The following is a 7,528-nucleotide window of genomic DNA, read 5'->3' as shown; positions in this document are numbered from 1 at the left end:
ATCAAACTCTGAACTAAACTTAGTGTTCTAATCTATCATAAGGTACAACAAATTTAATTAGGTCAATTAAATGATCTTTAATGGTATGCCTGATTATTACTCTGCAATAATGAACGAGAAACTCATGTAAATAACTATAATTGGTCTTACTTTAAAATATAATAGTCAAGACTGTTTGAGATAAGCTGGAGAGAAGGAAGGGGAGAAATAGATAAAAGTTAGCTGCTCTGAAGCCACTCTCAAGACCCCTGGATCTACATGTAACCCAGGAGATCGAGGCAGATGGCTGTGTGCCTAGATCCTCCCTGAACTGTGGTTCTCAGGGATGTCACGGAGCTGAAGCAGCTTCCTGAATCATGTTTACACGTCCATGTGTACAATACCCCTGACCATGGGGATGAAACACCATTCAATCATCCCTTACACCCCTCTAATTAACAATTAGATTTCAAAATCATTGTATCATTACATGATAATTTATTCCTCAAACCTGTAGGAGGCCGAGCTAAAAGAAAATCAAATTTCAATGGCTTCTTTTCTTTGAAGGACCAAGATGTTCTTTCACACTTGGAATCCGGATTAGAGGATAAATCCATCAAATCAATGGAAACAAGTTATGAAATGGACAGAGGGATATTTCATTCATATATACACAGTTTGTACTGTGGCAAAAATAGAGTTATATTTTAAAAAATTAGAATTTCTTGAAATTTTAGAGATTTTAAAGACTTTGTTCTGCTTATACTCCCTTTGGTTTACCAAATCAAACTCATTCTTTAATGGGCATTTCTAACATTGAATGCTAATAACAGCAGCTTTTTAAATTCTTATTTTTCCCAGGTCAAACACCAAGGGTAGAGGTCATCAAAAGATCAAGTCTAATCTACCTACGGGTGTGGCAGCCTTAACTATGGATGTTCAAGCCAGACATTGCCAGAAGAACTACATCTCTTCACCCATAGGTGAGTTTTTACTAGTAGTCACAGAAACTTAGGGATATCAAAGGAAATTTTTTATTAAGAACCCAAGTTATAGATTCCTCTCTTAGGTTCATTACTTTGAATTTTTGACTCAAATCATAAATATCGATTGGACCATGTTCAATTCTATGATCTTTAGAAGATGCAACCTACAGCTGAAGACAAAAAGATACAACACCAATATCTTATCCTCTCTGAAGCCAAACTGAGAGCCCCTGGAGTCAGAAGTTTCCAAGAAAAGAAAAAGTCACCCATCTTCGGAAGAGAGACAGTAGAGGTTAGTCAAACATTCAACTTTAAATTGTTAACATGACTTGTTAGAATGTGATGGAACACACCTTCTAAGTTTCATGATTTTTCTCCAGAATATTGAGATGGATGACCTGGAAGTCCAGTTTCCCCATAAATGTACTTATTCCATGATAAAATTAATTTCCCTATAATTACCATGAAAATGTTACGTCATAGTCTCTGACTAAAAGGAAACAAAGCAAATTGAGCAGTTGAATAGCAGTGTAATTAATTCCATACAAGGATCTTTACTGCAGCGTTATGTATAATAGTGAAACTGGATGTAATCCCATTTCTATCAAAGAAGAAGTAAACAGATTATGGTATTCCTGTTCTTTGGAATACCTCTAAAACATCTAAAATGGTAAGTTACAATGATGTGCACTGATAAGGGGAGACGTCTATGATATATGATTTCGGAAACAGCAAATTGCAAAACGATGTAGTTATATAATTTATGTTAAAAAACTTTATGTGTATTTATAAATCCATAGGAAATTTCCAGAAGAATAAACCCCACCCTGTTAACAATAGTGGCTTCTGAGTAGGGGAGTGAGTTTCAGGGAAGGGGATGAAAGGGGTGGGTTTCACTTTATATAGATCTGTGTACTTTGACTTTTTTTACAATATGTATTTCTTTCATAATTAGAAAAATGAATGATGTGACCATTTGGTGCAGGGCAACAGTATTATGTTCACCAGTCTCTGTACTGTATGTTACTGCACAGCACGGACTGTAGGAGAAAGCCCAGAGGAGCAATGAAGACAAAGAAGACATGACACCTGCAAAAAGTCAGTGGAGTATTTCTACGTAACAAACCTTCCAGGTGAGTGACGGTCAGTATCTTCCACTGATCCAGCTCTCACAATAAACCTAGAACATGCCCAGGGTAAGCTGGAGGACTATGCCCCACTAGTCTATTCCCCGCCCAGGGCCTGTTTGTGCAGGGTGACTGCCATCAAGCAGACAATGGACTCAGTATGGGACCTGTGCCTTTGGGGAGGCTGGTAGAGAGGGACAAAGTGGAACACCAGCTAAGTGCACACACCTGAGAGGTGGAATTCCAGGAGGAGACTCAAAATGTACCAAGAAACTGCGTGAAGGGAGCTACTCGACCTCTCTGAGCCTCAGTGTCCCCCCCGTAAAATGGGGATCACAGGCCTACTTCACAGACCTGTTGGGGAAGATACATAAAAGTGCCTGTGACAGTCAGTGTCCACATTATTAACAAAGCCATCTCCGACTTCAGAATAATCAATGAAAAGAATAATGTTGATGAGAACAAAGACGAGACGCTCAGCTTCATAACAGCCCCAGTAGCATGAGAGTGAGAGGAGCTCCGAGTAAGTAGGGTTCTTCACAGCTCCACTGGAGAGGATGAACATGGGCTACACCAGGATAAGTGGCTGTTGTACAGTGACTCGTGTAGTGAGGGTGGGTCCCTAAAGACACTGTGAAATCCAGTTACACACAGTGGCTCCTAGGAAACAACTAAAAGCAATCAACACAGCAGATAGGAATAGGAAGGGGGCGAGCAGAGGAGGGTCAGAGCCACAAAATCTGAAGGAAGACACTGAACCATGACAAGAGCCCAGCTCTGTCAACGGCTGCTGTGGTGGCACCAGGAGATCAAACGTCTGAGACAGCCATTGTGGGGACTGCTGGGAGCACAGTGGTCACTGCGGCCACACCCCAACAGCAGTGCATTGGAGCACACACACCCTGAGACTTTCCTCTCCATTAATCCTTGTTTTAAGATGATGAGGGCCGGCCCCGTGGCTTAGCGGTTAAGTGCTCACGCTCCGCTGCTGGTGGCCCGGGTTCGGATCCTGGGCGTGCACCAATACACTGTTTCTCCGGCCATGCTGAGGCCGCTTCCCACATACAGCAACTAGAAGGATGTGCAGCTATGACATACAACTATCCACTGGGGCTTTGGGGGGAAAATAAATAAATAAATAAAATCTTTAAAAAAAAAAAGGGCCAGCCCCGTGGCTTAGCAGTTGGGTGCGCACACTCTGCTGCTAGCAGCCCGGGTTCGGATCCCGGGCACGCACCGCTTCTCCAGCCATGTTGAGGCCGCGTCCCACATACAGCAGCTAGAAGGATGTGCAGCTATGACGTACAACTATCTACTGGAGCTTTGGGGGGAAAAAATAAATAAATAAAATCTAAAAAAATAAAATAAAATAAGATGATGAATATCCTCATGTTACAATGTCTCTTTCCAACCCTTGTGGACGAGTGTAATCAGAACCCCCTGAAAAGGCACAGGCCAGAATAGGATGGAACACTGGGGGCTGGGGGAGTGGCGCTGCACCTGAGCACACAGACTATCACCCGGGCCTATTGAACACGAGAGAAGAACCCAAGGATGTGGTCTAATGAGAATTCCCCGTCTTGCCACATTCAGAGACACTACAGAGTTTCTCTTCCGTTCTTTACAAAAATGTCAAAGAATTCATGTGTCATTAATTCATAAAGAGGCAAATTCTTGACAAAGTGACAGAGTCCAGATTCCATGACCAGGTTTTTCAGTTGTTTTGATAATATCCCACATTCAGGAATCAGAAATGTAACCTATTGGGATGTGTAATATAAACAAGGACTTTTTTTAATGTAGATCAATGCCCAGATTTTTAGAGATGACATAAATCATGAAAGCTGCTAACCATTCCTCCAGAGGTTTCAATAAGACTTTTAAGTTAATTTAGCAATCTCAGGAAAAAAGAATTTGGCAATTCAAGTTTTTTGTTTCTGCATTCAAGCGTACAGTACAGGCAAGAGAATGAGCAGAAAAAAATTAACAAGAAGGTCTTGTGCTTGCCCAGTGGCTTAGCGGTTAAGTGTGCGTGCTCTGCTATTGGTGGCCCGGGTTCGGATCCGGGCACACACCGATGCACCGCTTGTCCGGCCATGCTGAGGCCACGTCCCACATACATCAACTAGAAGGATGTGCAACTATGACATACAACTATCTACTGAGGCTTTGGGGAAAAAAAAGGAGGAGGATTGGCAATAGATGTTAGCTCAGAGCCGATCTTCCTCAGCAAAAAGAGGAAGATTAGCATGGATGTTAACTCAGGGCTGATCTTCCTCACAAAACAAAAGAAAAAAACAAGGTCTTGGTTGCATTTCATCTTTTGCAAATAAGCAGGATATTTTATGCTCTGTTCTTTTCACTACTCTAAACAATTTTTAAAGAATATGGTACATCTGACTATCCCTAGGCGTGTTTATCCTGGAACCTTGCCGGAATCCAAAGCAGAGATGTTAAAGCTGATGGGTTTCAAATGCTGCCCAAGTGCTGTCTACCTTGAACATCCCTCTCCCAAAGCTGGACCACCAGTCTCTTCCTGAGGGATCAGATTCGTCACCCGTGTCCCTGAGAGACTGGCCACTCAGGCCTGAGCTGAGATTAGGCTATCAATCTAAATGGCAAAATGCTTAAGCTATTTTCATCTTAAGGATGCTGTTTCAGAGGCCCCTGCACTGGAAGGTGTTGGTGAAAATGTTCTATTAGATACTTGCCTGGGAATTGGGTTGTTCTCCTCTGCTCTTGGCGGATCCTGGGGAAACCAATGATTAACCTCACGGATGCCTCAACTTCCACTTCTGCGAAAAAGGCAAGCAACAGCCACTGTTACCACCCTGCAAAGCTCTTAAGTTGTGCTTGCAAGAGGGGCCACAAGGGCGAATGTCTCCCAAAAGCTGATGAAATGATGGCACTTTGGCTGGAGAAGGCAGAGGGCAGCAGGTAGAGGAAAGTTTCTGGGATGTCAAACCAGTTCCCATAAGCACTTTATGGAAACACCTGGCCCTGGACTAGGTAGGAAGCTGTGGAAAGACCCACAGACATGCAGGTGGGAGGAGGAATCAAGCAACGGAGGGAGGCGATGTGGAATAGACATGAGTCCGGCTTCAATTTTGGACAAAAGCAGTTGCACGATGCAGGCCCGCGGCTGCCCATGCAGCCGCCACACCCTCCTAACTCCTTGGTCCCTCTCGTCCTGTCACATCCCTCTGAGACTCAGTCCACGTGGAGCAGGTGCAGGACCACAAGGCAGAGCACACCTCCTTGCTCCTCCCCTCAGGGCTAGGCACTACCCCGTGCCCAGAGCCTCCTGGGATTTGTAGTCCTGCGGTCCTGCAAGCTCCCAGCTGGGAGCGGTTGAGAGACAAAAGCTCCCAGCATGCACAGCTAGGGGCCCCAACTCCCTCCTTGTCCCTCCACCCCTGGGCCCCACTCCTCTCCTTGTCCACCCCACCCTCTATCCTGCCTCTTCTCTCTACCACGCCCACCCTCCATGCCCTGCCCAACGCCTGGAGTATACGCAGCGTGGTTGGGCTGCATCCCTTGAGGCCGGTACTCAGGTAGGGGTGGGCTCACCAGCCTGGCTGTTGCTGAGGATGCTTGCAGCCCTCCTTGAAGCTCCCTGGCCAGTATTTGAAATGTAAATTCAATATCTAAAATGGAAATACCGGGTGACTGGGATCCTGGAATTTGCCTTTTCAAGGCCACTTGTCCTACTATCCCCTCCATCCCTCCAGGCTGCCATGATCCTCCCTCTGGACCCTGTGGTCAGGGTCGCTGTAGAGATCCTCCCTTTGGACCCCGCCTGCCTGAAGGGCCCATACCTTGGTCAGGCATCTTAGAAGGACTGCCGTGAGCCATGTCATAAAAAGGAGAAAACATCACAGTGGACAGCCCCAATTCCTGCAGATACAGATGGGAAACTTAGGTGCACTGGTAAGTGACTCCTAAGCCACTTCAGGGGCCCACACGCACGCCCCTTCTCCAACGCTGCACACAGGCTTGTTCACTGGACTTCCTTATCCCAGTGTGGACCTTGTGGCCTCATTAACACAGGCAACAGCACTGAAACTTCCCATTGGTCCTTCCCACAATGTCAGGGAAGTTTTTGTAGGAAGGTAATATTCAATTTCTGCTCTACTATAGGGCTGGCTCCTTGGCAACCAGTTTTAATATCCCTTTTTAAATATACCTTCAGAATCACAAAATAATTAAGCAAAATAATTTGTTGCTGTTGGGGGTTATGGTGATAACTCTCTGAAGTCATTTTTCCATTTAGCTACTCTGACTCCAAATACTACATGTGATAATTCTATGTTCAATTTTTTGAGGACCATCCATACTGTTTTCCATAGCGGCTGCACCATTTTACATTCCTATCAACAGTGTACACGGGTTCCCTTTTCACCGCATCCTGTCCAACACTTGTTTTCTGTCTTTCCTGTAGCACTCATCTTAGTAGGTGTGAGGTGGTGTCTCATTGTGGTTTTGATTTGCATTTCCCTAATGATTAGTGGTGTTGAGTGTCTTTTCATGTGCTTATATGCCATTCATAAGTCTTTGGAGAACTGTCTCTTCAAGTCCTTTGCCCATATTTGAATTGGCTTGTTTTTTTGTTGTTTAGTTTTAGGAGATCTCTGTATATTGCGGATACCAGTCTCTTATCAGAAATATGACTTGCAAATATTTTCTCCTACTCTGTGCGTTGCCGTTTTACTCTATGGACAGTGCCTCTTGATGTACCAACTTATACAATTTTCATGGAGTCCAATTTGTCCGTTGTTTTTCTTTTGTTACCTGTGCCTTTGGTGTCATATCCAAGAAATCATTGGCAAGTCTGGTGTCATAAAGATTTTGTCCTGTTTTCTTCTAAGAGCTTTCTCATTTTAGGTCTTACATTGATATCCTTGAGTTAATTTTTGTATATGGTGTTGGATGAGGGTCCAAGTTCATTCTTTTGCATGTGGATATCCAGTTTTCCCAGTACCATTTGTTGACAAGAAACCTTTCTCTATGGCATGGTCTTGGCACCCTTGTCAAAAATCACTTGACCATATATGTGAGGGTTTATTTCTGGGCTTGCTGTTCTATGCCATTGGTCTCTATGTCTGTGTTTATGCCAATACCATACTGTTGATTGCTGTGGCTTCGTAGTAAGTTTTGAAATCAGGAAATGTGAATCCTCCAGTTTTGTTCTTTTTCAGGATTGTTTTAGCTATTCTGAGTCCCTTGAGATTCCATGTGAATTTTAGGACGAGTTTTTCTATTTCTGCAAAAAACATCATTAGGATTTGGATAGGGATTACATTGACTCTGTAGACTGCTTTGGGTAATATTGACACTTTACCAATAGTAAGCCTTCCAATCCATGAATATGGGATGTGTGTCCATTTATGTATGTCTTCTTTTTTTTTTTAATTTTTTGTTTATTGCAGTAACATT

At 43.7% G+C, this 7,528-nt stretch overlaps 1 long non-coding RNA gene across 2 annotated transcripts in view; it reads left to right on the top strand.

Annotated features, from left to right (window-relative positions):
• Positions 1-1,285: 1,285 nt before the first annotated feature.
• The window catches only part of LOC147915753 (uncharacterized), a 43,311-nt gene continuing 37,068 nt past the window's right edge, over positions 1,286-7,528 (top strand). Inside the window, exons 1-2 of one of the 2 annotated variants that reach the window (XR_015553761.1) lie at positions 1,286-1,635; positions 2,000-2,098. This is a non-coding gene — a long non-coding RNA (uncharacterized LOC147915753). Of the gene's footprint in view, positions 1,636-1,920; positions 2,099-7,528 lie in introns of both variants that reach the window. The other variant, XR_015553760.1, reaches the window with a different exon arrangement.

Source organism: Ceratotherium simum, chromosome 12 (assembly GCF_057802395.1).
Source record: "Ceratotherium simum simum isolate JZ-2026a chromosome 12, ASM5780239v1, whole genome shotgun sequence".
In the NCBI taxonomy this organism is placed as follows: Eukaryota; Metazoa; Chordata; class Mammalia; order Perissodactyla; family Rhinocerotidae; genus Ceratotherium; species Ceratotherium simum.
The sequence above is the reverse complement of the archived record's forward strand: the minus strand, read 5'-3'. Positions and strand labels throughout refer to the sequence as shown.